The 23,345-nt window shown below is 43.8% G+C and overlaps 1 protein-coding gene across 4 annotated transcripts in view; it reads right to left on the bottom strand.

The window, feature by feature from the left end:
- nrip1b (nuclear receptor interacting protein 1b) overlaps window positions 1-16,301 on the bottom strand; it is a 38,666-nt gene extending 22,365 nt beyond the window's left edge. Inside the window, exons 1-3 of one of the 4 annotated variants that reach the window (XM_082549529.1) lie at window positions 15,967-16,301; window positions 10,795-10,876; window positions 10,580-10,671 (exon numbers count right to left, since the gene is read on the bottom strand). The gene's annotated coding sequence lies outside the window, so the exon portion shown is untranslated. Of the gene's footprint in view, window positions 1-10,579; window positions 10,672-10,794; window positions 10,880-15,966 lie in introns of all 4 variants that reach the window. The other 3 variants (XM_082549526.1, XM_082549527.1, XM_082549525.1) reach the window with 3 other exon arrangements.
- Between the last annotated feature and the right edge of the window lie 7,044 nt (window positions 16,302-23,345).

Genomic DNA, 23,345 nt, shown 5'->3' on the forward strand with positions numbered 1-23,345 from the left:
CCCCCCCCCCCCCCCCCCCCCCCCCACACACACACACACACACACACACACACACTATTAATGACCGAGTTTAATATTGCAAACAGAAACCTAGGATCTGCCCAGGACAGAGCTGTCAGGATAACTGTAACTGTGTCATTTTAAAATCAAAGACTGATATTGTGGCAGTACTGCAGATATGATAATGTAGCTGCTCTTTTTGTATGTTTTTACAGTGAAGATCCCCTCCACCTGCATGTACATGGATTTTGACTTTAATTAACACAGGCAACACAGAACACAGAGTTATAGAGGAATGACAGCATTATTGCTAATTTTCGATATCATGCAATAATATCAAGAGATATTGAGACGATATTGTGCATTTTTCGACTATGGTAATGTGGACGTGAAGCAAAAAACAAACAGATAATAAATAAATGCCATAAGGTAGATTACGTTAAATCACGAGAGGCCCAAAAATGTTACTTCTGATGGTATTTTTTAAGAGCAAATGTTGGCTGGAAGCATCAGTTAGCATGAATTAGCTAAGAACTGTTGCACCACAGTATGTGAAGAAGTCATCTCTAAATTTAATAAAATTTCATATCCAAGTGCATAATGGACACTGGACACGTAGATGATTACATGTCTTCAGCAGACCACTATTTACTGGTAATATTTAAGGAGTAATATAGCTTCCAGGCTCAACTACATTAAACATAAACAAGAGAGAGCTACACTTTTCCTGTATCACGTTATACAGTCACACACACACACACACACGCTAACAGTTTCATGTCATTTATGTTATGATAACATTCCCATTGAAAGAAGCCGAATCAGCCACCATTAATTTTTCTGACACCTCTGTCTCTGACACCATAGAGCCAAACCGTCACGGCCTGTTGTCACATTTTCCCTTCACCCGACTGCACCTATATTTCAAACTCGTGACACTCAAAACTCCAAACACTGATGCTGAAAGGTGCACTTTAGGAACCTGCCGGATTCTGAAGGATGGCGTCGTTTTTTGACATTAAACTGCTGAGTAATTATTGCAGATGCTTAGCTGCAGCTGGAAAACAGTTTAATACGGAATAAGAGCAACAGTTAAAAGCATGACACTCCTGGATGTGCCACCGCAACTCTACTTCCCATCTGAAACCACCTGCCGGTGCACTGTACTTAGCCCAAACGGCAGCGTGCGCTCTTTGCAGGTTAGATTCACAAATGCTAGGACTACCTTTCAGCTCAAACTCAGAACTGAAGGGCACTTGCCATTGGTTCCCTGTCCCTTTAAATAACTTTGAGACCCCTTTTCTCTTCTCTACCTCCCTCCCCTGAGGTTTATCACAGTGACTCTTCTCTCTTCCATCTTCTCCTCTCTCTCCCCCTCCTCTCTTTCACACACACACACACACAAACCCTGCCTGTATGTGTGGCTGGCAACTACAAAGCAGTTAGCCAAGCATCTCTTGGCTCTGTGCAGAGAGAATAAGACACTCTCATTACTGCCCTTAAAAAGCTCTTGCCCTCACAAAATCCACTGTAGACCCAGACACCAGCACAGAAAGTCACAGGAAAGACTGAAAAGAGTTAATAAAGGCTACTTTTTCACCCCTCTTACAACTCAAGTCACATGCGACTGTGTGTGCTTGTCTGTGGAGGATGGTTTTTGCACCCGCCCCCCGCTCCTTCCAGCCCCCTTTCCTGTTCCTCTTTAATGTCACAGGGCTGGCTCATATGACCTTGAGCAGCAGCGTTGGCACGGCAAGAGCGGGAGCTGCCTCGCCTGCGGGCGCCCTTGAACTGGATCTGCAAGACAAAAAAAAAAAAAAAACGGGGGGAGAAAAAAACCCTTCATGCGGCCTGATAGACATCTCAGCCCTCCTCCTCCTCCTGCCCCCCAACCCCCTCCCCTGCACCTATCCTCCCCCTTTCTCCTCAGCTCTTTTATTCAATCTACGCCACTCCTTATCTGTTCCCCCTGGTGGGAAGAGATTTATCAGGATGCTGTATCTTTAACCTCTCTATCAGACGGAGATAGAAACAGAATTTCAAAATGTCTGACCGGCCCTGCGCAGATTTATTTTTAAACCTCCTCCTCCTCCTCCATGCACAAGCCCCAGGCCATTTCAGGAAAGGGGTTTGGAGAAGGGTGTGTGTGTGTCTGTGTGGGTGAAGGGTTGCTTTATGGAATACACCTGTGTGATGAGACTGCCATCCACTCCAGAGGTGTTGTTTACGCATATGGAAATCCCAGACCGTTTCCCTCCTGGCTCTGCTCTGAGCCTTTAGCACACACGGTGACCCATAGCTTCAAAACAAATATCCCAGCCTCTGTTTCGGGAACAAGTGCCAGCTTAATGACCAATCAAGGATCTCGGCCTCGAGAAAGGGGGCGGTGAATCAGAACCAGTGTTTTGACAGGTTGATGATGATCTGCTGTGTCCCAGTGAGGACCTCTGATTCTCTAAAGTAAACACCACAGTCCACAGTCCAAAGTCTGACTCTGCGCTGTCCAAATCTTGCTATTGCCCGAGAGCACAAAGGAGATTTATTTATTTTTTTGTAAATCAGCAGTAAACACTGGGACACCCTCCCTGCGACTGACACGCGGGCCACCAAGGTTCAAGTGATCCTATAAATATTTGCATCGCCCCGTTACTGGCAGTATGTTCAATACTGAGCTGGAAATTCATAAAAGGACATTTCTCTTGAATGTAACACTAATACGCTGCAGAACAGTGTGTGCACAGAGGACAGGCCCTCCTTCTAGCCCTCCTACTGGTTCTCTTCATGCCTGACCTTTCAAAACTGTAATATTATCACATGTCATATGCAGGCCTGCTGGAAACCATCTGCTAAAGGCAATGCGGTGGCTCCCTATCACCAAAAAGAAAAAGAAAAAAAGGAAACACCGGCTAGATTGGCCGAGCACTGGTTCCGACTGGTTTACTGCTCAGCGTGTCTCACCTTCACACACACAAACACACACATAGAAAAACAGACAGGGCCACGCACACACGCCCTCAGAGGCTGTCGTTGAGCGACATGAGCCACGAGCGCTCTCCTCGATTACTGTTAGGGGCTTTCGCGCAGAGACACGAAGTTCTGGGGCTAAGAATAACATTAGGCAGGTCTGCTTCCCGGCAGCGGCAGAAAGAGCTCGGGAGCCACAGAGGGGAGCTGCATGTGCGGACTAACACGGAGTCTTTCCTGCTAATCCAATCCCCCGCCATGTTTAGCCCCACCTCGGGATATTATGTTATGTTTGTTAGTGGGACACCTCTGCTAATAAGGCTGTTTTTACAGAGAGCGAAACCAATAAGATTAACATGAGCCAGGACTGATACAGGCAAAGAAAACAGATTTTTTTTCATATCAGGGAGATGGATGTGCTGAAATATTAAAAGGCCCACTATAGATTCCCCCTGCACCCCTCCCTCCCCCCTAACTCCAGAAGAGCCAAAAAAACAGACTCGTTTGTGGAGGCACCACAGTGTCCTGAGAGATTCATTACAGGCAGATTTGTTCCACATAGTGAAATATGAGTGAGCTCTACTGCCTGAAAATTGCATTGCTCCATAAGCAGGCCCCGACGCCAAAATGAAACCCCGATTTTCAGTCCTAAAGGTCTTAGCTCAGTATGACAACCGCGGCAATTATTTGCGAGGAGGAGATCAAGCCCAGTGTTTATCCCGCTTTGTCTTTCTGAGGCACAGCGGGAAGACACAAAGGCTATGAAATAACAAGCAACGCGTAGGATCGATATCAAAAACACATGGTTACTGCGGCTAGTCCCTTTCTCTGCCACACTGGGTCCTTTTGCCAAGAATCAGCACGAGCAAAATTGATCGAACCCTAATTCAAGCGTCTTAAAAATTAACCTGTAGTTGGGAGAAATTGCAGCCATGGTTTACAACCATGTCAGTCCGGCTGAACAAGCATGTGCGCTGCTCCTCTAAACCACAGTTGAACTTGGTACAGTAAATAACCTGACCCAAATAAAGTCAAGAAAATCCTGGAGAAGGCAGGCTATATTTAGCAAACAGCAGCCCGTATGTCAGAGAAACAGAACCAGAAAAGAGCCTTTGCTTAAAAGCATGTGTGGCTCGGGCTTTGAGCCTGACAGGTCTGACTGCAGAAATCAAACGCTATTACTGGAGACTGAGAGGGGAAGAGAGGAACTTATAGGAGGTGGCAGTACTTTAGAGACTCGTGCACTACTGTAAGACTTATACTATATGCGCGAGTGCGTGTGTGTGCTTTTTGAAGTGTGGGTCTGGGGAGTGAGGAGAGACCTCAGCGCTCAGCTTGGGGCGTATAATCTATGGTTCATTTGCAGCTTTTCTCCCCGGTATGACAAGCCGTTTACAAGACATAGCCTCTGCTGCTGACCCAGTTCTGAGTGGCTGCGTCTCGCGACAAGGCCCTGCCTCCCCATCAGGCCCTGCTCCTCGTCTAACTGACGATAACACCACCACCCTCTGCCTTCGTGAACTGTGGGAAAAAAAATAGGTCGCCCTGACCCACTTTTCTTCTTTCTTTTTTTCTTCTCCTTTCTCTCCCCTCCCCTAACGTCGTGCGAGGAGTTCTGCAGAGCATGATCGAGGGAGACAGTGAAAGGGTGAGGGCGAGAGATAGAGAGAGAGAGAGGGAAACAAAGGAATAAAAGAAGTTAAAAAGACAGGCTCAGACTTCTCTCTGATCTTTCCCCACATTCTGGCGGCCTTTGGATTACAGCCGACCCTTATCAGCTGGCCTGCTGCATGTTTGGCAAAAAACCCTCCCACGCCTTGAAACAACAACTGCTCCTGAGGTTAAATACATCTACAGGCCTCTACCATTCCCCCTTCCCACTTCTACCTCTCCTCTTCCAGGTGGCCATTATCTCCCCTCTTACTCAGAATACTAAATAGGAACCCTTTGCCTTATTTAAACGCAGACGCACACGAGCTACTTTGCAGTCATTTGACACCCATGAAAGGATGACCTGTCATACAGCCTAAAAAAAATTTTTCCCGGAGTGGTGGGTGGCTTTACTAGAAGGCTAGCTGAAGCCAGGAGCTGCCTTAATGCCTGGTAGCATGACACTAGTGCTCTCTGAATGTCTTCGCCACGGTTAGCCCAGCTCATGACATGTCTGAGATCACATGCATGGTCCTCTCATGCAATCCTCAGTAAGCTGCACCCGCAGTATATGATCATCACTCTCTCTCTCTCTCTGAGGTTAGTCAAGAACAGCTGAGAGTTTCATTCATTTAGAAACGTTTGTTGTGGGACTCGCTGCGTTTTCAGTGTTGGATTCCTGCTTGAAGCCACAGTGAAATATCTCGCCAAAGCACACGGTTTTTTGCTGCTGATTTAAGTATGAATGTATCTGTCAAAAAATAAATAAATAAATCACCAATCATTAGTCACTACTTGCTGTAGCTTAGCAACCTTTTAGCTTAGCTTCTCCTCGAGACCTATACTTGTAGGAGGCAACCTGACAATTACCTTTAAAAACCTTTAAAGCGACTTACTGAACAGTTCAGCTTGAATGATAGTGTTCCACTTCGTTTTTATTGCTGCAGCAAGCCACTTGTTACCTTGCATAATACACATTAGGCCTTTTAAAACCACAGGATGACTTGCAGAGCATTTGGTTACACAAATCTCTTACAAGTAGACTGTCGAATAGCTCTCCTGACATTAGCGTGCCTTATGCTGGCACCCCGGCGTCACAGTGTGCCCAAGCTAGAATATTAGTCCCGCCAGATGCTAGTGACGACATGTGTTTTGCGTGTACTCATTTGCATCAGCCACAGTTTGACACTTTTAAAAACCAGAGGAGGGTTGACCTGCCACTAAACTCTCACCAGCTTGGTGCTAAGCCCCTGCGTGCTAATGGTGACCTAGTGCACACAGACATGTTGGTGCCTCAGAGACAAGCCATGAAGAACGCTGCTCCACTTTCCCATGCTGCCAGACATGCTGCAAAAGCAGCAGAGCTGTGCTGTATCCCTCTAAGTGCACCAAATACGACCAGAGAGCAAATGGCTGTTGGAAAAAAAAAAGGAGAAAAAAAGCAGAATAGGGTGTCAGGTCTCTTTATTCAACGGGGGTTGGTGGAGGTTCTAGCTAAGTGGGTGGATGTAGGTCAAGCCCTGCCTCTTCGTGAGGTCAACGCTGAATGGAAGGGGAAGGTGGCTTAGACAGAAAGAGGCCCTGGATAAACCACATTCGTCTGGCTCTTGTGCCAGCGCTGGCCCTAGACGTGTAAACAAAGTTACACAAGCACACAGCTCCTCAGTGATAACGCTAGGTGTGTGTGTGTGTGTGAGTGAGTGTGGAAAAAAAACATCACACACGTTACAAAAGCTCGACTGTTGCTTTAACAGTCCAAACGCTCCCTGTTTAATGGCACATAAGTTGGTGACACTTGTTTTATTCTACATAACACAGTTATAGGTGAAGAACACCTCCAACTGGCTGACGCTGTAAACAATCAACCAAATTATACAAGCTACAGGTTCATCTTGTGTGTACACGAGCTAAAAGCGTGTCAGGCGGGTGGCGGCTGATGTCTGATTTTAAAATGTCACATCCTGGCAGGTGATCACCTTAATTTAAGTTGCTCCTAACAAGCGAACTCCCTGCACTTAATCAAGAAAGCTTCTGAGCAGTTGGGACTGCAGGGGAGGCCCACTGGGTGGTGGGGGCTGGGGGTTATCTGTGATTAAAAAATACAAACAAGTGCTGATTTTCACTTTTTATCCAAATTTTTAAAAAGTATTATTCATACGCTAAAGTTAACTTTAAAAGAAGAAATGATGCATCTCAAAATACAGAGGACACGCAGATGGTGACTGACGTTTACAATCACAATTTGGCCAATAGCCAACATCAATACCAAAATATACGCCATTTTTTTCTATTAATTTTGATGTTTTCATTTTATCTACTCTTCCTTCATTTCAAAATCTTGATTTCAAAATTACTGGCCAAAACTGCCAACAGATAAATATCAGCATTATCTCATTTGCTTATGTGCAGATATTAGTCGACATATTGGCTGTTGCTGCAGCAGACTGTTTGGCCCTTATAAAGGTGGAAGACCCTGATGCAGGTACAAAGAAAAATGGTTCTGACAACAAATATTTACTTGTAGTAGAGATTACAACACCATGTATGAAAATTAAACCTATTCATAGTTTTTGGTTGTTTTGGATAAACATTCTCACTTTTCTTCCAGTGGCATAAACTATTTTCCGATGGATATTATCTGGTCCACTTAAAGGGGACTAACTTGGCTAATTTCCAAATTCAAAGTTTTATTTGTGGACTTCACTTGAGTAGATTTGCATGATTTACAGTTTAAAAGAATCCTTATTTCTTGGCCTCGGTGCAGCCACTCAGTTCATCTCTTTCATCTGCTGTCTCAGCAAGCCGCTTCAGCTCTTTTTACGATCAGGCACACTTTAGGTGAACTTTCTTCTGATTGGCTGCCCCTCGTAAACCATATTGTGACATCAAACAGAGCCAAGAGTAGAAAAAAAAGGTTTGAAACAGAACAATTGGAGCAGTGTGAATCCCAAACCTTTGGCTCACAGGGATCACATATGCCATGAAACCATGTTTAATATGAACACCCACCACTGTGACAGTAAAAAAACAGAACTATATGCAGCCATAAAGGAGCTAATGAACACAGTCTTGTATAACTCCCAACTCCGGTATGCCACAGTCTGCTTTCTAATAATGAGTGAGATGAGAGGCACAAACACATGAGAATGAGCTCCACAGAGAAGAAGGAGGAAGAGTACGTTCCTGTCATGAAAACAAGACAGGAAAATTAGTCGTTGGCTCTTCGTAAAGCTGCCACAGATCCCAGGTGCCACTGAAGCCGCATTCACGCTCCTATCGTGGATAGACAGGTAAACAAATAATCATATAAAGGTAGATTTATTATTTTTGCATTTTGATGCTAAATGTAGGACTCATTTAACTGATGCGACACGATATTTCATTTTCTCTGAAAGAACCAAGTTGCTCCTGATATCAAAGCATCCTGGAATTTAAGGAATAAATAAAAGAGTCCCATTGTCTTTCACCACACACACAACACTGAAGCATCGTAACAGGTCCCAATTAGCCTCAAACGAGCTGAGAAACAGTGGCCCTCGTTGACTGTCCAGTTCTCCCAGCGTAATATCAAGACAAGTTTCTGGGGGGGGGGACTCCATGTCATTTGCCTAAGGTTTATTAAAGCAGCTTTAACAAAGTGGGCTGGGATCCCTATTTACACAGCCATATGGTAAATGTATCCAGGGGCCAGATATGTTAACATTTGAGCATAAAAATACTCTGAAGCAGAGACAGGAGCTTGCTCTAAAGTGAGACAGTGAGCCAGCGTGGTTTAAAACAGCGGGGCAGCTGTGGGGAGTGAGGGAAGGCAACTGCAATAACACACATCCTAGCAGCCAGCTCGCTCTGGACATGAAACGACCTTTCCCTGACATATGCTGGTATCAGTGATTGAGAATCGAGTAGATGACTAAACCTGCTCCTTTCGTCAGCACAGTCAGAGTGGAAACTTGTAGCAGCCATTCTCAAATTCAGATAAAGGCTCGCTGCAGCCGCACTACTGGGTCTGACACAACCTCGACCCTGTTTGACCTTGGGAGCGATTACCAAACTGAACGACGGCCCCCGCGGCGACACACATGCCTGTAGCGAGCGTCTCCGCCCCCTCATCCTGGTAGACATACAAGGTTGGGAGAGAGGACAGGGGGTGAGGCTGGGTGAAGGGTGTCACATGATTGGATCTCCTTCTGGAGAGTTACTTAAAGAGCCTCCTCAGCAATCAGGTCAAGGTCACGTTCTAGCCCTAATGCCAAAGGAAAAGAGAGAAGTCTGTGAATGTGCGTACGTGTGTGTGCGCGCGAGTGTGTGTGTGTTATGGAAGAGTGCATAAATAGAGAGGGGAGGAGGAATGACTACATGTTCAGCAGTCCTGGGTCCTTGACAACTCGAAAACACAAGTTATAATTCTATTAGCTGTATTAATCTTCCTGCTTAGTGGACACTTTTATTCAAAGTCACTTACACGATTATCACTCTTGCACATCTCTTCCCATTTCTACTGCTGGATATTTACTGGAGGAATCCAGGTTAATTACCTTTGCTCAAGGGCAGAGGGTGAGCAGTGTATGAGCCAGCAATCTTCTGGTCACCAGTCCATTTTCCCTAAGTAATAGGTCATATGGCAGCCTCAAGTCATCAGCCCAGTGCTTTCCATCTCCTCTCAAATGGCCTCTCTACCACTGGAAGCCTTCTAACACAGTTATGAGAAAGCTGTACTGCTGAATCCCAGTCTTTCGGTCTGTTTACCCGGCTATAGTGAGGACTACAGTGAATAACGTCACCTCGCTAATGGATTTACAAGTGGGCTGAAGGTTCACAAAAGGACGGCATGTTTCAGAAATTCGAGAGACAACTGTGAGTGAAGGAGGGATGCTGGGGTTATGCCAAATGTCCCCAGTCCTTCCTTTGCAGCACGGGCATGCATTCGTTTCTCATTTAGCTGTGTACCTCCTATTTAGCCACGTTCTGTTAAAAAGATATTTATTGAAAGTGCAATGAATCATTTCTCTTTGCTGACAATTTTTAAATGGACCGAAGGGAATCTGTAATGTCCAAGCCATTAGAAGGCTGCTCTCCACGAAGCTCTAATGGAATATTATCTTGGATGAATGACAAATATCTACCTTGGAATTGCATGCAAGACACTGAGTGTTTCAAGGGAAATTTTTTGACATTCCTCTATTTAAAAAAGAAAAAAAAGGATAATGTGCTGCAGATCTATCTGAACTCGCACAGCTCGACTCTCCACGGCCACCCGCACAGGTCTCTTGTTGCTCAGCAACAATTCAGCTCATCACTAGCAGCCAAAAAGTTACACAATTACAGTTCAAGCCAAACGAGGGTTAGAGGTGTGCAGTGCGTAACATTATTAAGCGAGATATAGCCATCTTTCACAAGGTGTGGGTCTGAGTGAATGAGGAAGCGGGGAAACCCCAGGTGATGCATTTTCCTCCTGCAGGAACCAAGCAACGTGGAAGTGTGTGAATGCTCGCTGGGTGACAACGCCGCCCTGCAGGACGAGGTGTCGTTGGGCTGACGGCATCCAGCCGTTGCACCCGGGTACAACAAAAGTTTAACAAAGTCTCAAACTGGTCTTGAAACAGAAGCTCATAGCTTATAGTATATATATGTATGCCCTGCTCCCTCTCCTCCACCACTCACCCCCCGCCCCACCCCTCCACTGTGCTGCGCTATATATCCATCATTCATTCATAAATTCTAAAAACTCCTCTTTAGTTAATTGCCTGGGAAAATTTAATTTCAAACGAAAGCTTTTAAAAGAGAAAGATATAATTAAGTTGCAGGGATCTCTCTGCCTGCCCCCCCACCCCCTGTCCAGGGGTGCCAAGGGGACGTGTGCTGTGAGCTGTGGAGCTCTGCACCGCACTGCTCCGTGTCAGGGAAGTCATGCACCCATGTTTAAAGCAGAACGTTACGTAAAGCCTCCCCCTCTGCACAGGCTTACTGCACCAGACGCTGTGTCCTTGCCTGGGCTGCTCAAGGTTCCCAAAAGGACAGGCTGCTAAGAAGTTAGGAAGGACAGGGCCCTGTGATAGCCTGCAAAAAAAAGAGAGGGTAGGCGGGAGGGTGGGTTGCTGCTTGTGACAGCCTTGGACTTTGAATTCAGCGCCAGACAGGCTCATGCATCAATCCCTCAACTTACAAAGACAAGGCACTAACCTTGACGAGGCCAGGGACTCTTCAGGAATGAGTGGCATTTTCACTTAGCCCCAGCTTCTCCCCTGTAGTCCTGCCACATAACCTGCTTAAAATAAGACACAGTTGAAGAACAGTTGACCTCAGTCACTGGACTCTGTGACCCATCGTTCTACTCCTCAACCCTCAGGTTTCTTCCACCGCCCCGGGCGGGGGGGTGGGGGGGCTTCGCTACAACACATGGAGAGGTCGCATAAATAGCATTTAGTGCAGAAGGTGCAGCAGCCTATCCTGATGCCTGTCAGAAAGTGTTTTGTTTGAGTCACGGCACACTCGAGTGAATCCACGTTTGCTGTGATGCTCGGGATTATCACAGACTTAATTACAACCATTCCTCCAACTGTTGCAGCTAAACAATTCTAACAAAACTACAAACATGCAGACAAGCATCTACTAGCATTATGCTGTTTATGCCACTGCAGGACAACACGACAGACATCCTCCATCACGTGCACGCAAACAGGCTGGGCATGCCTGCCGTCTATGAGCATCTGTCCTCATTCCCTTTTGCAGCCTGCCCACTCTGACACGCCTGTGACACTGGCCTGCCTGTGGCGAAGCACTTTCCCCCCCTCGTCTGACTGCAGCAGCATCCTGGCTGCACACTCACCACAAGAGTAGAAAAAACCTCCCTACTGCACCTCCACAGCCCCCGGGGTGGCAGCTCTGCTATAGGTGCAAGAGAGGCAAAGAGAGCCAGAGATGGAGGGAGAGAGCAGAGGGAGGGGGAAGTCAGTTCCACTCCGCTCCGCCGCTGTGACCGCACCAGCCTGGCCAGGAAAAGAGTCAGCTTCTCTCACATCACCCAGGAGGTCTGCTGCTCCACGCTACATCTTCTCGGTCTTTACTTAACGTACCAGAGGAGCGGTACAGTGGAGACTTGATGTTACCACACTACAGGCTAGCTTGATGCCGTTTCCCTCCTCCGCTTCATTGATCTGCACACTGGGCCTTGGCGGCGGTTGTTTTCGAAAGGGGCCGATGCTTCATGTGGGTAATTTATTTGACCCGTGGTATCTCGCTCTTTCAGCCTTCCGTCCCCGTTTAGCGAGTAATTTCAGCAAAGTCTAAATAATTCACGGCAACTGCAATCAGCAGCGATCAATTGGGGGAGATAATTGAAGGGCCTGTGAGGTGTGAAGGCAGAGGGGCGGAGAGTTGGAGGTGAAGGCGAAAGTCAAAAGGGAGGAGGAGAAGGTGGTGGGTGCAGGGGGGGCGCGAATCATTCAACAGCTGAGTTCTGGCTAGTATAGCTTTCAGGGATTGCAGAGAAGGAGTCCATCTTTCTTCCTCACATTTCGTCATTCCAGCCTGCATCCAGGAGCGTTTAGCAGTTACTGCTTTGTCATCAAAATAAGTCTCATTGACTTTGGCTGCCTTCTGCTCGCGACAGAAGCACCGGCAGAAGCGCTGTCTCTGAATGAGACACAGCGGCTCGCTATGACTGAGAGCAGAAATCTTTTAAGTGGGAAGACACCACAACTGTCCCCACGGTGATGTCATTTCCAAAAGCAACAGCAAACTTCTGTACTTCCACATCACTTTCTGACTGTGTAAGCATTCTAGGGGGAGAAAATTCAGAGAAAACACACTGAAAATACACCCCGATCAGTAAACGGTACACATGCATCTTTATGTGTGCTTATCTGCGTGCCCCATTTCTGCTTGGTTTAGAATAGCGGTGTTCCAGTAGTAATTTGAATGTCTATTTTAATTCAGCACTGTTGGCTTCCATCAGTCTGCATTTTTGCTTTAGTCACTCAAGCCCTGATATTTTAGCCTAATGCTCACCATCATTTTCAAGAAATTTGCTTATGTAAAAGCCACTGACAGACGATCGGTACTAGGGAGGCACTACTAACAGATCAGCTGAATATCGGCCGATAAGATATCAGCAGATAAGTCTGCATTTACTGATATCAGTTTGAGCATTTAATTTTGGGGGGTTTTCAGGCTGTAGTTACTCAGATTTTGAATTTAGTATGAAAAATAATCACATTATAAGACAGGAAGAAAAAGGGGAGAAGGAGAAATGTCATTACAGATTACAGGTTGGAGGGGGTTTGGCGTGTGGGTAAGGTTGGTGCATTTCTCTAAAAAATGGTAAACATAACAAAATAGGACTGAAACAGTATAAATATGGAGTATCAGGCAAACCTTTATTTGTGACACAGGCACTGGGCAAGAATTTGTATGGAAGAGAGGACAGAAGATTACCAGTACTTAATAGTAAATCAGAGAGAAGTGATCATTTCAGTTTGTTGATTGAACACAACACTGACTTCTGTCTTGTTAATTAGAGATAAATGTTTCATTCTGACTGTGAAATTTACAGCACAACTGTCACGGTGTAAATCTTTTTCCTGTTACAGCAGCACTTCTGACCATTGTTATTAGAAGAGTGTCTGCTGAACAAACAAAGATAAATGGAACAATAAAATGATTTGGTTTAATGCACGCCCCGCACTGGCATTATGGAGCCCAAACAATTAGAGAAATGAGTTTGTGGCCCAAAGGTGTCTGGTTTCGAATCCTCAGTGGGCTGACAAGAGCGCGGGCCTGTAAGTAGATGAGAAATGCACTTCTGCTCCTCACATCTACTGTCAAAGTGCCCTTGAACAATGTTCGGTGGCCAACAACACAAGTGCTGGGCATCTCCCAGGTCTATAATAAATCAAAAACTCTGCAGTAAATGCATGACACTTGTTCTGGTAGATTGCACATTAGTTTTTCTTTTTTTTTCTTGCTGCCGAGTATCTCAGCAATCAAAAAGCGGGACGCCACTCTCAATTTCTGTCCGCCCTGTGCTCGTGCTGTGGTCTATGACAGATTTACAAACACTAAGGGTTTGAGCTGGCACAGTGGCAGTAGTTAGAGAAGCTGTTAGTAGAGGTAAGTGGCTGGGCAAGTACTCTGTGGAGTCATTGTGTGAAAAAAAAATACATTTTTTACAGCGATTTCTCCTTTACATAATTCAAAGTCACAAAGTAGCAACAAGCAGGTGGATTCTGAAATTACTCTGTGTTTTCCACAATGTGCAAAAGAGATGTGCAGAACACACCTGCAAGAGCACACACACACACACACACACACACACACACACATAAACACTCATGTCAAAACTTGCCACGTTCATACAGCAGCGGCGGCGGCGGCAGCAGTGTTTTGATGGCAGATAAGATTCTGCAGTAATGAAAGGCAGCCAGTGGACAAGAGAGGAGAGAGTTCAGAGTCCAGTCTTGTGACTGTTGAGCAGCCTCGGCATCATTTGCATTTGGCCATTTGAATGTCCTCTGGTTCTGTTGCAGGCTACTGCACATCACTCAACAGCAGCTCCCGGGACAATAGCAGATGGCAGAGTCAAATCAAGCCCCGTCCAACACAGAGGATCCTATGAATTGCAGCACTCAAACACTCATAAAGCACAACTTAAAAAGTTGGGCTACAAACGTGGAGGTTTTACGTTATCTGTGGCAACAGAGGACAAGCCGAACTACCTTGAACATCTTGTGTAAGTTCAGGTCAAATAATTAAGCAGCTTAAATGTTCAACAAAAGAGAGGCTAAGAGGCAGACCCCCAGACACAGGCAGTATTTAGAAGGCTTTAAAAAAGTTTGACTCTTCTCTGCGTTACTTTAGATTGGTAGCCTAAGTAGTTATGTGGAAGGCAGGAAATTAACTGAACCCTTTTTAAAAAGCCTCATATTCCAACATCCAAACAGGTTATTTCAGAAGCTGAACTGCAGCTTGTACTCTGCCCTCTTTCCGGTAAGTCTCAGAAAACTTCAGCCCCTGACCTTTTGCCTCCACACGGATCCAAAGTCCAATGAAGCAATAAGATATTTGTGAAAAAAAGGAACACCTACGTAAAGGCCACTCAGAAACTCTCGCCGAGAAAACATCCAAGCCTTTGAGATCTATCAAAACACATCTGACATGACAGTCGGGTGATGTGACAGGCTGCAACAGACCAACTTGAAATGATGGGTGTTTTAGTCTGCAGACTAGACTAATCTCTATCAGAGGACCCTGGGGAGGGTAGAGACATTCAGACATTTTCAGAGGTGGGGTAGGTAACAAGCAAAAAAAAAAAAAAAGAGTATTAATGGGAATCACCAACTAAGCCACACATCAAGTGCACACCTTTTTGAGTGCATTAAAAAAGCATTACCTTGATCCTGACTGTGTAATAAAGTTGTTGTAGCAACACTGCTTTGCAACATTTTTAACAACCTTCGCCTACACTGTGTTTACTGTACATGCTCAGGGGTTAGTGTCACTGTCCCTGCTTTCCCCTGAGTGCTACTGCAGTGACACATGCAAAGTCTTGCTCAATGAATATTCAACCCAAACTCATTTTTACACCCAGTGGGCCCAGGTGGCTTTTAGCACCTTGAAACAATCACATATGAGTCAACGTATAAGACCCTTTACGCTCGGAGGGCCATTAAAAACCCCTTAAGACTTGCCAACTGTAATCTACACACCGGTGCAACTGTGAAGCGTTTCCCTTTGGTGGTGCTAAAACTACAAGATGGGGGGCTGTGCAGTGTTTTGACCCGACGTGATGAACTACATTAACTGTACTAACGTTACATTACAGCTGCCGCGCTCCAAGCAGAAGACGGTGCGCACTGTTATTAAATTAAGCCAACGGGTGACATTAGTCATTCGGTGTTCGTACTGCCAAGCAGCCTGACAGCCCAGAATACACTGTGAAAATTAGCTGGAGGGTTTCAAGAGATTCAGAGGCGGTGTGTGCGTGTATGGGGAGAACATTTATAGAGAAATGCCTCTATCGTGGGCCTAATTTGAGTCACTGATCCGAAGGATACGGGCACTGGCTGCCGTCACTGAGCGGCTGTGCGGCTAAATGGAAAGCCACACGGGCAGGTTTATTCCCCGCTTCTTTATGCAGCGATTTCAGCGACACATCCATAAGCGCCCCTGGTCGCCGTGCGACACACAAACAGCGTTACCGATCCCCGACACAAACGCACACATACACACACAGAAAAAAAGCGCACGATCTAACCACTGCCCGACATACGCGCACCCGTGTACGTTTCCACCCGCAGCAGTATAAGAATAATATTGTCCAGACGTAACAGTGCGCTCGCTTACAGATCCCCTTACCTGCGTTCGTCCACCCCACAGAGGCGCATCGTTATCATTCGACAGGAGGAGGCAAATCCAATGAAAACGGTCGCGACACTTTTGGCAGGAAGCAGAAATGGCGAGGCAGGCTTCGAGGGAGGAAAAAATCAAGTCCGAAATAATTTCTAAAAAGCCTCCTTTTGATTTGATTTTTTAATTCTACAAATGAATGCTGCGCCTGTGAGCGAGCCGAGGTGTGGAGTGCGTAGTCTGTGGAAATTGTTTATTCTCGGAGTCCCCTCGCTGTGGAGAAGTGAGCGCAGACAGCTACACTCCTCCTCCTCCGCCTGCCGCTGACACCACCCTTAAAGGAACAAGCCTTCACCGCTGCCCACATACTCCCTCTGCCAACAAGGAAGCACTTTTTAACATTAGATGTACAGCAAATGGTCTTAACGCTGTTTTTTCCCCCATTTTAAACTAAGTAATATACACCGCCTACGGTTTGTCTCACACCAAGGGACATACAATGGAAATGCTTAATTAGCAGATTATTATTTAATCATTTCAATTATTAAGAATAAGCTGGGCTAAAATAACCTACCAAGGAGGGGATCTTTTTGGTTACGTCTCATTCTGTCTCACTTTAAAAAGGAATGTTCAAAAAGTTATGAATAAATGCTGATAAAACTTTGTAGGTGTGTGGAGTGGGGTCATGGTAATAATCCAAAATTTCCACCAACATCCACAAAGGTCTTCGAGGTCAAGTTAACGATTTGTTGGTTGAAAACTGGAAAAAAAAAAGTCTTATAACTTAGAAACTATGATTCTTACAAGTGTGGTGTGTATTAACATGTAAAGATTTAAAATATCTTATATGTCATATCATATCTCATTTGACCTCTGACCTCTCTGGGTCAATAGATTGATCTGAAAAGTACTAATAATCGTATTCACACCTATTAAAAACTACATTTCTTACTGTCAGCGTTTGTATTGACCACACATAGGCAAAAAGGCAATGATATAAGGAGATTCTACATATCACGTTACGTTGGACCTCTGACCTCTTCTTCAATGTCAAACAAGGTCAGACTTTCATAAAATATCTGTTTTCTTTAAAACCTACTGCCCGTGTTTGTCTGTCAACAACTAAGAAATTATACCGGTATATGGAGATTCTCAATATCACATTATAGCTTGCATCCAAAGTGTGTTCTATCTTTAAAGAAAGAACTGTCAAGAGAAGGAGAATGAGCTGCCTGGTGAGTTAGATACATACTGTACTATAATGTTATATAATAATCAATACCTGTTATCCATTACCTACTGCTACATAATGCTTACATACAAAATACAGCACTTTTCTCTTAAAAGTAAATACTGCCCACAGAGTGAGTGATCATTCTCAGATTCATTCTTTTTATTATTATTTTTGCTTCTTCTTCTTCTTCTTTTAAATAAAAGCATGTCTATGTAAATAGAGAGTGTAATTCCTCAAATGGCCACTTGAGGCTGCCTCAGAAGACGGTCAAGTCCCAGTTTAACATCCTTAATAAAAATGGCTGACTTTACAACAAAAATCACCATTTTTACAGCCTGCGGATAGCTTTCACCATCGTAACTATTATGCTGGGTGATTTTTTTCATGACCTTTTTTTCTGTAGCTTAACATAAGGGTGCTTTCTTTAACAGGTGTGGCCTTTCTGCAAGGCACACAACATCTCAAGTCCATTGGTGCTTTTTATTAGCCTGTGACTTAGGACTAATAAGCACATATCTGTATGTGTTCTTGCACCCATACAAATTATGAATGCTGCTTGCTAGCCTTACTCTAGTCCAAGTATATTAACTGGATTCTACATATTGAACCCTCAGTGTTAGCATTTCAGCCATGACCATTTTGAAGTGACCCTTCTTGGACAAAGCAGTGGAGTGATATGTTATTAGCTAGCTCGCAAACTTGAGTTTTAAATTGGTGGTTGATGGTTTCAGACTACTATACTAGAATTTCAATAACAATAACTTTGTGGACGGCCAGTACCACGCATCATGACATATTATTTGCCTGGTAGTTCAATTAAAAAAGTTCCATAAGGCACCAACATGGTGCAAATATGGCTGAGAGGTCGAGTTGAATGTTTCACATAAGTGACGGTAACAGCTGCTTATCGTGGCACATCCCAGGGCCTAAACCTGCCATTTTAAACACATTATAATGTTAAAAAAATGCTTTCTTAATGATACAGAAGTGGACATTTTAACATGGGAGTTGACCAATTCACCATCGGATCCAGCCCCATGTGGTCACTAGAAGAACTGCAGTTTTTGGCACTGGCTTCACTTTGGTAAATGGACTGGTTCTTATATAGCGCTTTTCTACTCTTCTGAGCACTCAAAACTTGTACATTCACACAAGCACATTGGATGGATGCATCGGAGAGCAAACTGGGGTTAATATCTTGCCCAAGGATATTTGGCACGCAGACTAGGGGAAGCCAGGAATCGAACCACCAACCTTCCGACCAGTAGATGACCTGCTCTACCACCTGAGCTACAGCCACCCCACTTTGCAGCCCTCAGGGTTGCCACTTGTTCAGTATTTGGCCTGTGTTACCTTCTTAAAGTCTTTGTTTTATTTAACTGTATTTGGATGTATAATTTGTAATCTAATTATTTAATACTATCAATATAATTTGTTCCAAAGGGTTAACAGAATCATGCTTGTAGTAACAAATGCTACATTAACATCAACCATAGTGGTAACAGTTGCAGTTTTAAATGTAACAGCAGCTGGATATGTAATAATCTCCAAAAGGTCCTTTAAAATGATAATAATAATAATAATTTTTTTAAAACAACAGCAATTCTTAAAGAGGGACTTTACTGTACAAAAACTGGTTTATTTGTCACCATGAGTGCCACATTTTATTTTATTTTCTTATTTATTATTTTCTATTGTTATTCACAGAAGTGCATGTGTAATATGGCAATGCCAGAATTGACATGCAGGGAAAAAAGAGCTAAAAAAAGAAAAAGGGGAAAAATTAGAAAGACTAGAACATAAAGCCTGGATGCTCATGCCTGGAGCACTTAGGTGGCCAGAGAAGTCTGGTTAAAATGTATTGAGAGAAATTAGCATTACAGGAAATGTATGAGCCTGAAAGCAAGAACTTCAAGTCTCCTTACTTTGTCAAATTGCAATACTAAATTGGTGAATTTCCCCTTTAAGGAAGTGCTTTTAAATTCTCCTTAAAAATAGCATTGTAGTAAAAGATAATCCACGATTCACATTTTGCTTTGGAATAAAAATTGCTTTCCCCTTTAGATGAGTTAACAGAAACAGTCACAGGCAGACTACAGTAAATCTAAAAGACTAACATTTCTTAATCTAGCCATCTAAAGCAGGTTCAATTATAGCTCTTCAGTTGGATGGAGGATTAAGTAAGAAGTACCCTAAATAACCTTGTTGTGAGCATTCCTAAACAAATCATTAGGTTGCTCCATATGAGACTGCCATAGTGCTGGAGCTCTACTGTCTGCCTCACAGTGACCAAGTGGGGGAAAAGAACAACATAAATGGCATCAAAGCACCTTTGGATATATGAGACGTCTCCCAGGTGTGTCACTTGACTGTGAAGCAGGGAGCCATTCACCGAGCAGAAGATGCGCTCATGGAAACTTTTAAAATGTTTCTCGCTCGCCATTATTGTAAACATTGTAAATCTAAACCAATGATTACGCACCTTATGCTTCCAAATACCCCCCCCTTTTCTTTGTGTCATCTTGTGCTAATCTGTGCTATCTGGTCCACTGGCCTGCAGTCTGTCAACTCAACATGGCCTTGAACAAAATGTCTCTAAGGACCTGGGGAACATCAGTGTTCTGGTGAATGAGAACACAACAACATAACCTACTTCCAGCCATTCCTGTCTCTATTTCCCCTTTTCAAATCCAGGATCGGGGGGGGGGGGGGGGGGGGCAGTGTGTGTTTGTGTGGGTGAGAATGTGAGCGAGACAGAAGGGTGTGTGTGTGTGTGTGTGTGTGTGTGTGTGGGGGGGGAGAGGGGGGTTGCTCCTCCTCCTCCTCCCACTGCTGTGTTATCACATCATGCTGTGTTATTGGCCACTTGTATTCAGCCAGCTGGATACTGTGCCTTCTAACCTGCGGTAACCCCACTGTGGTGTTTAAACAGTAATTCAGTTCATTGCCAGTAGTATAAACAGAGGCGGCACTCAACATGTCAGTCAGGTAAATTGGATAGTTTTCTTTTACAAGGCTGATGTGCACAATAGGTGTTACCTGCAATTTGCATTTTGAGTGTAGCAGCAGTTAAAAGTCTGAGCAAAGTCCTCGCCAAAGTGCTATTCATAAAAAGTTGATGTTGCTGCTGTTTTTATTGTTGCCGTCTGATTGCACCACGAGTGCCGCTCAGGATCGCGATTTTGTCGAGACGTCAAAAGTTGGACGAGCAGGCTCCGCTCGGCAATCTGGACGGTATCTTGTACCTTGTAACCTCTGAACTGGAGTGACCTTTCATCTTTGAACTCTGACCCCGAATGCCACATAAATGGAGATACAATATTCTCCCTTTCATTCCCTCCCCCTCCCCCTCCACGAACTTTGCCCCTGAAGCTTTTCACAGAAATGGGTTTCAGGAAACTCTGTCCTTTGACCCTGAATTACAGGGACAGATTGTGACTGACGAAGAAGAAAAAAAAGAAAAAAGTCTGAGGTCCTCATGTGAAAACAGTTTGTCTTGATGTTATTTATGTATGGGATTTAACACATTGTGTGGTGAAGGTTGGTTACAGATGCTCACGGGCTGGTTGCAGCTGTGTGAGGGAAATAGAAGTGCAGAAAATGGCAAAAGCTTTAAAAAAAGAGGAAGCTCACCAAGTGTTTGAAAGACATTAGGAAATGGAAGTTGCTGTTTTACAAGACTAACTTTATTGTCTCGTTAACGTGGTGTCTTCTTTAGTGTGTTCAAAAGTGCTGAGCTGTCATTTTGAAATACGATATTATCTAGATATTAAATTAAATATTAAATATTCAACAACTGTAGGAAGCAATAAAAGTTTTTCCGATAACTTCGGCCTCTTCTAGAAGGTTGTTTCTCTAATTAAACAAGCAAATACTTGGCAGTAATTAGTGAAAAAGAAGATCTCATTGGCAAACATATATTCCAAAGTTTGCACTATGTTCTTAGTGTAAAATCTGGTAGTGTAGACGGTTCATCTGTGACTCATCTTTTGTCGGTCTGCATGAGTTCACTGAGTGGTCACTGGGGCAGATTATCATTCAAATCTTTGGATGGGATATGCAGATTTGATTTGTTCATCTCTTCAGAAATGAAGTAATCTGACCCCGCAGGACCCTTTGGAATTGGTTTCCCATACATTTAAACTGTATCCCAGTGCATATTTCAAGGTAAAGGAAAAACATAGATGGAAAACATATGAATCCGCGGCCAAGGGTCAGCTCTGCACCGGCGTCCTCCCGGCCCTGCAGTACAATCAGAGGAGAGTTTAGAATCAGACGCCCGATTATCTCAGAAGGAGGGAGGTGGAGAGTCAGCAGACATTAACCCTCCACCTTTGACCTCTACTCCCCAATTTCAGCTGCAGTATCTCCTAAGGTTTGGAGTGAGCTAAAGCCCTCTCGGGGAGGAGGCAGGTGCGAGCTGCGGTGGGAGGGCCTGCTGGAAGTCACACCATACTGTAACCTTTGAACTGGAATGCGTACGAAATGGTTGTGACATTCCCCACGTATACAGCTGCAGGGGAGGTTTTACTAAAACCATATGAGACAGCAAAACCTGCCTGCACACAGACACATGAGGCGTATTTGGATTGCTTAACTGTTCTGCTTGAATGATTGAGGTCAACAAAACAAACAAAGAAAATATTAAAGCTTTATGTGCCACAGCCTGCAATTTACAAGGGAATGCTGTGTTATGAATGTGGAATAATACAACACTAGCTGGTTTCAACTAATAGATATAGAATTAAACAACAACAACAACAACATCACAAATTATGGAGGACAAAAAAGCACATAACCTTTCATTACTGTATATGTGAAATGCACTTTTCACTTATTAAACAATAAAGTATAACAGAGCGGTGATCAGATACAGTCATGCTCCAAACCTCTATCACTGATATCACTGTAGGTTTGGAACAAGCAGGAACCTGAGGGTTCAGGTGTGATACCAAAACTGCAGTTCCTGAAATGGCCACTAGAGGCAAAAAGCCAATTCCCCATAAAATCCTGCGTTAATTTCATTTAATGATATTTTTTTGTACTGTTTATTCTCTAAGAAGATGACTACATAAAAACGAATACACAAGGACAAAAACGATGATAAAATGTATCGAAACGTAGATAAATGCACGCATCCGTTCACTGGGAAACGGTACAGTGTAAAAAATAAAAATAGAATAAAAATTGGGAAAAGATACAACTAACTCATTTTCTCATGAAAATGCAACAACATGCCAACGCTTGGAAGGAAGACAAGAAAAGGCAAGTGGAGACATTTTGCAATAAAATGTCAATAAAAATAAGACGCTGCAAACCACGTGGAGGAAAAACAACAAACTTTTACACTTGTGGTCAACTGAACCAACTTTAGATTTAATTTTATCATCTTAAGTCGACTAAAATTAGATTAAAAGTAAAATTATTTAGATGCCCAAATTATGACTAAAAATAAATAGTAAATAAATCCAAGTTTTCTGTTAACATTAACACTGATGTGCATTTTATAACAGCGTTTACATTCCGACACATTACAGCGGAAACACCTTTTAAAATTAGAAGTCTGAAACTCATTACAGTTGTGGATTCTTTGACTGACAGGTTTCTGCCTTCACTTCAGCTAATTTGACACACTGAACTGAATCCCTCTAGTTTTACTAACAGATTATTTAAGAAGCCAACTTTGCAGATTTGTTATTACAACAGTTAGCCGTCTACATATCAGTGCTGCTGGAAAAACCAACCAACACAGCTGTGCAATGAGGAAGAAACTATTATTCTCCCCCATGTTTCTATTTCTATTCTATTTTAATAATTAAATGTTATATGTTATTTTGCTCCTTCCATTTCCACTTGTTTGCTTCCTTCCATGTATCTATATGTATGAACCCAATTCATACAGCTATAAACCAATGAACCAAATCTGCATTCACAAGTAATAATGACAAGGTCAGCGTCGTAACTACGCTGTGAAACTGCCATCCTCTTTTACAGACTCAACTCGAGCCTTGAGATGCGTGGATTATTCATTAACAAGTGAAACTGTCTTTATTGGCCCAACAAACTACGGATGCAGAAGAAATGCATGACCTCTGCTCAAAATAAACAGACAAGAGTGATTATGAGTGGATTATGGCAGACATGCTAAACAGCC

This window comes from Aulonocara stuartgranti (assembly GCF_965226115.1).
Source record: "Aulonocara stuartgranti genome assembly, chromosome: 10".
Taxonomy (NCBI): Eukaryota; Metazoa; Chordata; class Actinopteri; order Cichliformes; family Cichlidae; genus Aulonocara; species Aulonocara stuartgranti.